The sequence below is a fragment of the Gossypium hirsutum genome, chromosome D08 (assembly GCF_007990345.1).
Source record: "Gossypium hirsutum isolate 1008001.06 chromosome D08, Gossypium_hirsutum_v2.1, whole genome shotgun sequence".
Taxonomy (NCBI): Eukaryota; Viridiplantae; Streptophyta; class Magnoliopsida; order Malvales; family Malvaceae; genus Gossypium; species Gossypium hirsutum.
This window is the reverse complement of record NC_053444.1, coordinates 20,986,466-20,999,281: the sequence shown is the minus strand read 5'-3', so window position 1 is coordinate 20,999,281 and position 12,816 is coordinate 20,986,466.

Below are 12,816 nucleotides of genomic sequence, written 5' to 3'. Positions count from 1 at the left end.
ATTTTAAAGCTCTCTAATCTGATGTAAAATGTGGGAAAAATGGACTATATACATTAGTTTTAAAACTGAAACCACCCACCAGAAATTCAAAAATAGGGAAATTTGTCTAATGGCCACTCCCACATTTCCCTTACCTTACCATTTAATCTTTTCCCTCCAAAATTCCCAATTTTAAGGTTTATTTTCCATATAAACACTCTAAATTTTCCCTTGTTTTACAATTAAATCCTATTTAATTAATATTTAAATTTTACTAAAATTACCCCCCAATAAAAATTATTTTAAAATTCTTTTTCAACCTAAATTGATTATTTTCACTAATAATTATTTAAAATTTTAAAATTAATTTTTCGAAAATATATATTTTTAATTTTTTAGATTATTGTTTAATTAATTTTAGATGAAATTAACCTCCTAAATTAAATTAAAAATTACTAGAAACCCTATAAATTCCTAGTTTCACACTCGAAACCCGAAAATATGCTCGAAACTCCTAGAACCGATTTAGGGATATTAAAACTCTTCCCCTCTAAAAAGAAATTTGTCCTCAAAATTTACTTGACTTAAACATATGCGGATACTAACGTTTCATCACATCTTTTGACTCCTAGGTGGCTTCCTCAGTCTCGTGGTTGCGCCACAAAACTTTCAACAACAGGTCTGTCTTATTGCGTAGCATCTTGACCTCTTGGTCTAGGATCGCAACCAGTTCCTTGTCATACGAAATATCAGATCGAACCTTGATCTCCTCAATAGGAACAATGTTAGAAGGATCAGATCTGTACTTTCGTAACATGGAGACATGGAAAACATCATGAATACGCTCTAGCTCAAGTGACAACAACAAATGATAAGCAACTGGTCCAATCCGCTAAGCAACCTCAAAAGGGCCAATAAACCTTGGACTATGCTTACCCTTCCGTCCAAACCTCAGAACTTCCTTCCACGGCGAAACCTTCAGAAACACATTATCACCAACCTAATATTTGATGTCTCGATGTCTCTGGTCAGTGTAAGACTTCTGTCGTTTAGAAGCAGCTTTCAACTGCTAGCAAATAAGTATAGCCTTATCCTTAACCTCCCGAACCAACTCCAGAACCAAGTTCCTCTTCTCCGCCATATCAGACCAACACAGAGGAGTCCTACACCTTTGACCATACATAGCCTCGAAGGGTGCCATCTGAATACTCTTCTGATAGCTATTATTATACACAAACTTGACTAATGACAAGTGACGATCCCAGTTACCTCTGAAGTCGATAACACAACTACAAAGCATATCCTGAACAATCTAGATCACCCTCTCTGACTGACTAGCGGACTGCGAATGATAAGATGAACTAAAATGAAGCTTCGAACCCAAAGCCTCATGCAATGCCTTCCAGAATCTCGAAGTAAACTGTGGATCTCAGTCTAATATGATCGAAGCAAGAACTCCATGAAGACGAACAATCTCTCGGATGGAGAGCTCAGCTTAATGTGGACTAAAAGTCATATATATCGGCAAAAAATATGCAGACTTCGTAAATTTATCCACAATCACCTAAATCGAATCCTTACGTGTAGGAGTTAAAGGTAAACTCAAAATGAAGTCATCAAAATTCGTTCCTATTTCCACTACAGAATCTGAATAGGCTGAAGCAAACCCGATGGACGTTGATGTTCGACTTTCACCTTTTGACAAACCAAACATCTCGCAACAAAGTTGGCAACATCCTTCTTCAACCCAATACAGAACCCAAAGATCTTAATACATCTTATTCCTACCGAGATACATAGTAAAAGGGCTACTATGAGCCTCAATAAGAATCAAGTGTCTTAGATCCTCGTCTCCCGGAACACACAAGCAACCTTAGAAACATAGAACACCATAAGAGTTGAGATCAAAATCCCCCTGAACACCTGACTCACCCTAACGAATCCAACGAGCCAAACTCTCTTTAAAAGGTTGACACTAACGAATCTGTTGCAAAAGAACTAGCCCCACCTGAAATTCAACCTATAGACCCCCATCCTCAGAGACAGACAACCTCGCAAACATAGCCCTCAAATCAACCAGAGACTTGTGACTTAGAGCATCTACAACTACGTTCACCTTCCTCAGATGGTACTCGATCACACAATCGCAATCTTTCAACAACTCGATCCAGTGCCTCTATATCAAGTTCAACTCCTTCTGGGTTAGGAGATACTTAAGACTCTTGTGATCAGTGTATATCACACACCTCTCACCGTACAGTTAGTGATGCCAAATCTTGAGCGCATAGACTACGGCAGCTAACTTCAGATTGTGAGTTGGATAGTTACACTCATGCGGCCTCAACTACCTTAACACATAAGTAATTACCCTACCCTACTCCACTAGCACACAACCCAATTCCGTATAAAAAGCATCACTATTGACCATATACTGCTTACTGGATATTGACTATGTCAACATAGGCGCCTCGGTCAAAATTGACTTTAACTTCTCAAATCACTTCTTTCTCTCATCAACCTACTCAAAGGAAATTTTCTTCTGTCGCAACTTTGTCAAAGGAGAAGCAATGCTCGAAAACCCCTTGATAAAGCGACGGTAATAACTAGCTAACCCTAAGAAACTTCTGACCTTAGAAATAGTCCTTAGTGGCTTCCAATCTAAAATCGCCTCAACTTTCTTCGGATCAAGCCGAATACCCTCAGCTGAAATGACATGACCCAAAAAAACCACCTCACGAAGCAAAAACTCACACCTGCTCAGCTTCATATACAACTGTTTCTCCTACAAAACTTGTAGAAACAATATTAAGTGCTCATTGTACTCATCCTCTGATTGAGAATACACCAATATATCATCTATGAAAACCACTACGAACCGATCCAGGTAGGAATGAAATACTCGATTCATCATGTCCATAAATGCGGCAAGTGCATTCGTCAACCTGAATGCCATGACAAGAAACTCGTAATGACCATACCGAGTCCTGAAAGTAGTCTTCATCACATCCGAATCCTTAACCTTCAACTGATAATACCCAGACTTCAGACCAATCTTCGTGAAAACTAAAACTCCCCGAAACTGGTCAAACAGATCATCAATCCTGTGTAGCGGATACTAATTCTTAATGGTCAACTTATTCATCTGGTGATAATTGATGCACAACCTCAAAGTCTCATCCTTCTTCTTCACGAACAACACCGGCGCTCCCCACGGAGACACACTCAGACGAATGAACCCGTGATCCAACATCTCTTGCAACTACAGCTTCAACTCTTTCAGTTCCTTAGGTGTCATACGATAGGCTACAACAGACACCGGAGCAGTACTGGGATAGAGCTCAATACTGAACTTAACTTCTCTATTCGGGGGTAATCTCGACAACTCATTAGGAAACACATCCGAAAAATCACTCACAACCCAAATCTCATCCAACCTTATCTCTCTACTATCAGTATTCAGGATATATGCTAGGTAAGCTTCCTAACCTTTCCGGACTAACTTCTCAGCACGAAACAAAGAAATCACATTCAACAACTCAAACTTTTCACCACCACCAACAACTTTCAAACAACCAGCACCACACAGAGTCACCAACTTTTCCTTGCAATCCACCTTAGCCCGATGCTCGGATAACAAATCCATACCCAGAATGATGTTGAAACCTTAAAACAGTAACTTGAGAAGATCAATTGGGAACACCTGTCCCTAAACCATCAGAGGACAACAACGATAAACCTCATCCACCACTATACTATCAACTATAGGGATCTTAACCGTAACACTCGATCTAGATATTTCTACAGCAATCCCTAACCCTCTAATTGTCTCTCAAGATAAATGACCTCGTCACACCAGAACCAACTAAAGCTAGCAGAGGAAAAGACTGTAGCGTGAAAGTACCTATGATAGCATCAATGGCCTCTCTAATCCGAGGCTCCCTCACTGCATAAACTCTGGATGGACCACCATCACCACATCGTACAACACTACGCTGACCAACACATTTACCACCATCAACTCTGTCGCGGCCTCTTCCTTGAGTCAAAACAAGTACAGTAGTAACAGGCTGATCATGAACAATAATGGCTCTTATTGGACAATCACTCACATAGTGCTCCATTGAACCACAGAAAAGACAAGCACCCGTCATCCTGCAACACTCACCACGATGATGTCGACTATAATGCTCACATACCGACCATGCAGTAAACCCCTGATCGACAGGACTAGCCACAACTTTCACAACCTACCTATCATAATGACGACCACCAGAAACACGTTGTCTAGATCTATAGAAACGACCTCTCTTACCCTTATGACCAGAACCACTAATAGCCTTAGTTGACCTCTTAATAGCTTTAGACGAGCCTTCTCAACTAACTCGTCGAAGACCTTAGTATTCTAAGAAACCAGATAAAGCTTAATATCACTGTTCAGCCCAAACCTAAACCTCTTACAACGATTCGAGATAAGAAGACACCAACTGAGATAAGAAGGTTTGAGATGTGTTTGAAGTGAGTAGCCAAGGGGGTGTTTATAGGTTGAGATGACTTTTAAAACTAGTAAAAATCAGCAGCCAAAGACTTTCGCCATGGCCGGCCACACATGTGGCATGTTTGAAGGTTTCAAACATGTTATTTTAAGGTTGGGGCAAATCTAGAAAAGCATGAATAGTAGAGGGGTTTGAATGAAAATTGAAGGAGTCTTCAAGGGTCATTTTGCAAGCCAAATAATCAGCCAAATAAGCTGATTAAGTTAGCATGTGGGATCGGTTTTCCCAGTTCAGCTCAACTGGGCTTTTTTTCCATAATTAATTAATAATAATTTATTTAACACAAATTAAATTGGATTAAAATTAAAGTTAATTATATTATGAACTAATATTCATAATTTGGACCGTCTTAGGCTAAAAAATTAATTTACTTTGATGCTTCAAAATTCCTTCTCGATTTTGCACTTCTAGTAGTGTCTACCGAACCGTTTTTCGCCCTTTATACAAATCTGTCGAAAATAATCAAAATTAATCAAAATTTGATATAAAATTAATTAAAATTCAACATGTTAATAATTTTAGTGCAATTTAATTATTTTATATTAATTATATATTTTTTGACAAGAATTTTACCGAAACTGCATGAATTTGAGTTAAAAAGGGCATGAAAAAGTGTGTACATTTTCGTGTTTCCAGCATACACTTCTTATGGCTTAACCGGGTGATCATACATCGGATAAAAAAATCTCTAAACTCCCACAAATATCAAATATAGTCCACCAAGTTGAGCGGGCCGAAGCACATGCTTCCTTATAGTGCCTCAAATAACCCATTGAGTGGAGACTCATGCTCAAGAATCCCTTATCTACTCCAACAAATCAGTCCACCTAGAGCTAGATGCTCACATTGTCAGAAATAATGGTGAGTACTCACAAATCCTATGGTATGCCAACTATATCCAATGGATCCACCATGCATGTTGCCAATATATTCAGTCAAACATAGCATATAAATCAGTCATTATTGTGCTCAATTTTTATATGACAAAATGTTTATGTATAACATGTAACATAGTCATTTAACATTCAATTAAATCAAACATTTCATTTGCCATTTTCCAAAGTTCAATTACCAATTGTATCACTAACTTATCATGATAAAACTCCAGTAAACATGCTTTAATCATCCATAGAACTAACCTAATTAAATAGCACAACACCACCCAAAAGCTTACTTACCATTATTCAATAAAAATTTAATTCTTGCACATTTAATATCATTCTTGCAATTATCAGAAAATCAACCAAAATTAATCAATTGAAATAATCAATTAAGTTACTAATTAAACATAAATGAGGATCAATTTACCAAATTGCCCTTAGAAACACTCACCACACAATGTATTCTACCACAAACAAATGATCAACCAAGCAAATCCAAGCTTCAATTTTGGTTATCTCGATCCGCTTTAAGATTTGGTGCTTCAAAAAAGATAAAGTAGACATTACCACATTTCTAATGCTATAATAAACACTAATTTTAATTAACTATATTAATCGAAATCTTTTGACAAAGATACCTTGCCGGATTTGTAGCATCAAGTAGAAAACTAGAATCCTCACAAAATCGATCTCTCTAGCCTTCCTAAACACTTTCAATCATCAATACTAGACCAAATACACTTATACTAAGCATAAATTTCATCTTTAAATCAATTTCACAAAATTTCGGAAAATCAGTTCATGAAGATGATGAAATTCAAATTTCTTTAAATTACCTCACAAATCATGTTTAATCTTGATAAATAAGATAGAAAACCTTTTAATAGATCCATTTTGAGTTGGAACAGTCATTGATTTGTGTGTATTTCCTCTCAAAATTCAAGATTCACCATTAAAGAACCATGTGTTCTTGGAAGAAGATGACATTGATAAAAATCTTTTAATTGACTCTCAAATCATGTAAAAATGTTTGTAATCATCATAAAAACAAATTTAGGATTGAAGATTACATTTAATTCGCTCTAAATTCGTTGATTGGAAATCTTGATTCAAAAAACTTGAGAAATTTTAGAATATTTTTGTCTACTTTTGAGAATAATTTTGGGTGAATTGAGAGAGTATTTTAGGAAGTAAATTGGTTGGAATTATTTTCTAATGATAGATCTTTAAAATCATGCAAAGAAAACAAATTTTAAAATTATCTAATCTAATGTAGAATGTGTGAAAATTGGACTAAATACATTAGTTTTAAAACTAAAACCACCTACCAAAAATTCAAAAGTTGGGAAATTTGTCCAATGACCACTCCCACATTTCCTTTACCTTACCATTTAATCCTTTCCCTCCAAAATTCCAAATTTTAAGGTTTATTTGCCATATAAATACTTTAAAATTTCCCTTGTTGTACAATTAAATCTCATTTAATTAATATTTAAATTTTACTCAAATTATCCCAATAAAAATTATTTTAAAATTATTTTTCAAACCAAATAGATTATTTTCACTAATAATTATTTAAAATCTTTAAAATTAATTTTTCAGAAATATATATTTTTTATTTTTTAGATTATTTTTTAATCGATTTTAGATGAAATTAACCTCCTAAATTAAATTAAAAATTACTAGAAACCTTATAAATTCCTAGTTTCACACTCAGAATCCAAAAAATATACTCGAAACTACTAGACCTGGTTTAGGGATATTACATTATGCACAAGAGGTGATTCATTCTATGAGGGTTTGAAAAGGAAAGAAGGGGTGGTTGGCGAGTAAAATATATATGGAGAAAGCTTATGACCATTTACGATGGGACTCTATTACAGACACCCTTGAACATTCTCAGCTGCCTTACAACTTTGCCTGTATTATAATGCAGTGTGTTTCGACGTCTTCTATGCAAATATTATGGAATAGAGGAGGGTTCACGGATGAGTTCTCACCAATGAGAGGTGTTAGGCAAGGTGACCCAATCTCACCTTATTTGTTTGTATTGGAAATGGAGAAGCTTCTTCAAGCAGTTAATTTGGCTGTTTTGAATGGAAAGTGAAAGACTATTAAGTTTGGAAGAAATGGGTTGAACCTTTTTTAGCTATTCTTTGTCGATGACCTAGTTTTACTTGGGGAAGCAAGCTTGGAGAATTTTAGGTCTATACAGGCAATCCTAAAGCAATTTTGCCTCTACTTTGGTCACAAAGTCAATTATAGTAAGTTGAAAGTATGTTTTAAGCAAACACGGAGTTAACGGTTAGAAGTATGCTCGGGGATGTCTTAAGATTTCAAGTGGAGGACGATTTGGGCACTTATTTAGGGGTACCACTATTTTATAAAAGAACTTCTATGAGTATATTTCAGTTTGTTATTGACAAAGTATAGAGAAGATTGAACGGTTTTTATGGTAAATTGTTGTTGTTGGTAGGAAGAGTGACTTTCACAAAATTGGTGTTGTTAGCTATTCCGTGCTATTTCATGCAGTCAGCTATGATTCCTATTGGTTTTTGTGAAAAAAATGAGCAAATAGTTCGACAATTTGCTTGGGGTTCGACAAGTAGTGGGAAGAAAATGGCATTGGTTAAATGGGACATTTGTTGCCAACCTACGATGAAGGGAGGACTTGGTTTAAGGAAACTAGTGCCTCAAAATATTTCATTTTTGAAAAAGATAGTGTATCAAATTATGACAAAGTCAGATGCTTTATGGGTAAAAGTATTGTGTAGTAAGTATAGGATGGTGGAGACTTGCCCTGGCTCGATTAGCAAGAATATTTGTTCGTATGTATGGCGTTCGCTGTAAAAAATATGGGATCAATTTCGAGAGAGATTGTTTTGGATCTTAGGGAATGGCAAATCTGTCAGCTTTATAAAAGATGTTTGGATTCCTAGGTTGGGACCGTTATATGAACATATGCTCCCTAATGTAGATATTTTGGCACAAATGAAAGTAGCTGATTTTGTAGATAGTAACGGATGTTGGAGATCGTTAGAGTTGAATAATTAGTTTAGCAATGAGATTAAGGAATTCATAGTTGCTTGTCACCCACCTAATGACACTTTTAGTGATTATATCTGTCTTTGGAGGTCAAATTAAAATGGTAAATTCATTGTAAAGACTATTTATAATAGTATTGTTAATTACAATTCTCTACAGGGTATTAATGGGTGAAAGGAAATATGGGATTATCCATTATCCCCTTAAATTAAAATTTTTTTTGGCTTGTGAAGCATAGAAAAATTCTCACAAACTGTGAGAGTGTAAAGAGGCGAATGACTGATGATGCAGGTTGCATAGTGTGGAGATGTTCAAGAAACTACTTTACATGTTTTACATGATTGTCAAATTACAACTAAAGTATGGACGAAGGTACTTTCAGTGGACTGCGTCCCTAGATATTTTGAAATGGACATGGATGAGTGGGTGTCTACTAATCTTAGAGCAAAGTTTCAAATGGGATCTAGGGGAACTGAGGCACGAGTTATGTTTACGGTGATATGCTGGATGTTGTAGAAAAACATGAACAAATATGTTTTCCAACATGAGATTGGCAGAGTAGAAGATACGATAAGAGCTACTGAGTGTTTCGCTCTTAATATTTATAAAACATATCGTAATAGGAACGCTTCTAGAAATTCAAAACTTGGAATGGCTAAATGGTGACCACCTAATAATGGATGGATTAAGATTAATATGGATGGAGTGGCAAACACAAATGGGAACTGGTCGGCTGTTGGGGGTGTTCCACGAGATTCTTTTGGGAATTGGGTCGAAGGGTTTCAATAGTTTATCATAAGGGGATCACTTGTGAATTCAGAGTTGTGGGTGATCCTTGATGGTCTTCAAATGGTACAGAATAGAGGCTATGATAAGTGTTAGAAATGTGACCCAAATTCATGATAAATAAAATACACGTAGTAAAATACAATTGTGCAAGAGAAGTTCGAATAGAAGTATACTTCCTCTATTTAATATTGATTTGAATAAAGCATTTTAACCTTACTACATTACTACTATTTTATTTTGATTAGAATATGACTTTATACACCTATGAATAGACATAGTCTACTCCTCTTATAATCATTCGAATTCGACATAGTGAATTATCTTCTCCTCTACCCATGATTTTTTCGAAAGGGTTTTCACGTAAAAATCTGTGTGCTCTTTATTTTTTCTTTCTTTTTCTTTCTGATACATTGTCATTATCAACATTCTATTTTTTCAGAAATTATTATATGAGCTTTCTGGGTTTCTTATCTTGATCAGGTAATCGCGTCGCTAAAGTATGAAATTCTGCTGTTGGATCATAACACTAGATTTGCGTTGTGGCAAATTAAGATATAGACAGTTCTTGTACAAATGGATCTAGAGGATACCCTACTAGGGATAGATAAGATGCCTTCAACATTGACGAATAAAGAGCGAAATGTAAGGATTGAAGGGTTTTAACACAATTACATCTACATTTGTCTAACGAAATTTTGCAGGATGTGATGAAAGAGAAGACCACTGCTGCATTATGAAAGAGGCTGGAGTAGCTATGTATGTCGAAAACTCTAACCAGCAAGCTGCATATGAAGCAGCGTCTTTATGCTCATCGTTTGGAGGAATGTGTGTCTGTGCACGAACATTTAACAGTGTTTAAAGAAATCCTCTCGGACCTTGAGATCATGAAGGTTTAGTATGAGTAAAGAAGATCTAAGGTTGATTCTACTTTGTTCGTTACACTGTTTTATTCAATCCTTAGAGACATGATTTTGTATAGTCGTGAGTCTCTCATAGTGGATGAGCTTTGTGATTCTTTGACCTCGTATAATAAGATGAAACATCTTGTGGTTAAAACTGACTCTCAGGGATAGGGTCCCATTGTTCATGAGAGATAAGATTAGAATGTTGACGATGATCGTGGAAGGACACAAGAACTGAATCCTTGTAGTAAATCGAAGGGAAGATTAAAGTATTCAAATAGAGGTAAAACTTGTCACTTCTATAAGAAGAAAGGGCACATTAAATCTGAGTGTTTTAAGCTGCAGAACAAGATAAAAAGGGAGGCTGTGAATCAAAAGAGTAAACAACAAAAAAAATCTGGTGAAGCTGATGTTGTAGAAGACTACAGCGACGGTGAACTTCTAGTTGCTTCTGTCAACACTTATAAAGTGAGCTAGGAGTAGATCATTGATTTTGGCTGCACCTTTCACATGAGTCTCAATTAGGATTAGTTTACAACTTATGAAAAAATGTCTAAAGATGTTTTGATGGGAAATAATGTTTCATGTAACATCACAAGTGTTGGAACGATTAAACTTAATATGTTTAACGAAATTGTTAGAACACTTAGTGATGTTCGACATGTTCCAGAATTGAAGAGAAATTTAATTTCGCTAAGTACTTTTGATTCAAACCTGTACAAATACACAGCTGAAAGTGGGATTTTGAAGATTTCCATAGGTTCCCTTGTTGTGATGAAAAGGCAGAGAAAGATTACCAATTTATATATTTTGCAGGGTTTTATGGTTACTGGTGATGCAGCTGTCGCTTCCTTTTTCTTGTCAGATGATGATATTACTAGACTTTGGCATATGCTCATAGGTCATATGAGTGAGAATGACATGGTAGAATTGAGCAAAAGAGGACTTCTTGATAGGCAAGGAATTTGCAAACTGGGGTTTTTGAGCATTGCGTTTTTGGGAAGCAAAAGAGAGTTCGGTTCACCAGAGGAATCCATAACACGAAGGGAACATTAGAGTATATTCATTCTGATCTGTAGGGGCCATCTAGAGTGCTTTCGAGAGGTGGAGCTAATTATATGCTAACACTTATTGATGATTTTTCTAAAAAAGTTTGGGCATTTTTCCTTAAGCAGAAAAGTGATATGTTTTTCGCATTTAAGTCTTGGAAAACTAAGATTGAAAAAAAGACAGAAAAAAAAATAAAAAACCTCTGCACAGACAATGACTTAAAGTTTTGTTATGATGAGTTTAATGAATTGTGCAAGTCAGAAGGGATCGTAGGACAGTTGACAGTTCGTCATACTCCACAACAAAACGATGGTGAAAAACAAATGAATAGAACGATCATGGAGAAGGTTTGATGTATGGTGTCGAATGCCAACTTACCAAAGTCATTTTAGGTCGAAGCAACCTGTACTACATGTTTTTTGGTCAACCTATCTCTATCAATTACCATTGAGGAAAAGACTCCATAAGAGGTATGGTCTGTTAATCCTGCTGATTATTTTGATTTAAAGATCTTTAGGTGTTCTACATATGCTCATGTTGATAATGGAAAATTAGAACCGAGATCCATTAAATGTATTTTCCTTGGTTATAAAGATGGTGTAAAAGGGTATAAGTTATGGTGTCCTGAAAATAAAAAAGTTATGATTAGTAGAGATGTTGTTTTTGATGAAACTGTTATACTACCTAACTGATCTCCTAAAGACTCTTCCAATAAAGAACAACAAAAATAGGTGGAGTATCAGATTAATCTCTAACCCACAACAGAGTCGACTCCTCAGTGCAAAAATTCAAAATAGAGTTGCTTCCTCACCACAATAGTATATCGTCAAAAAAAACTAGAACAGAGATTAAACCTCCAAAAAGGTATGCTGAGGTTGATCTAGTTGCTTATGCTATAAATGTGGCTAAAGATATATATGCAAATCAAGAGCCATCTAATTATTCTGAAGCAGCTAGCTGTGAAGACTCATAAAAATGGATGTTTGCTATGCAAGAGGAGATGAAATCACTCCACAAAGACAGAACATGAGATTTTGTGAAACTTCTTAAAGGCAAAAAGGTTATTCATTGTAAATGAGTGTTTAAAAACGAAGAAGGGACTTTAAGATTTGAAGAACCCAAATATAAAGCAAGGTTTGTTGCAAAGGGTTACAATTAAATTCTAGGTGTAGACTTCATAGATGTGTTCTCCCTAGTTGTGAATCATAGTTTGATTCAAGCTTTGCTTAGTATCTGACCATGCATGATTAAGAGCTTGAGAATTTAGATGTAAAAACTTTATTTTTCCATGGAGAACTTGAGGAGGATATTTATATGCAATAACCAGGGGGTTTTACAGTCTTAAAAAACGAGGAGACTATGTTTGCTTGCTGAAAAATCCCTTTACGATTTGAAACAGTCACCAAGATAATGGTACAAGAGGTTTGATTCCTTTATGAGTTCTCATGATTTCAAAAGAAGTAGCTTTGACAATTGTGTTTACTTTAAGAAAATAGTGATGGTTCTTTTGTGTATCTACTCCTCTATGTTGATGACATGTTGATAGTAACGAAAGATAAATGAGAGATAAGAAAGGTTAAAGCCCAACTTAGTGAAAATTTTGAGATGAAAGATTTG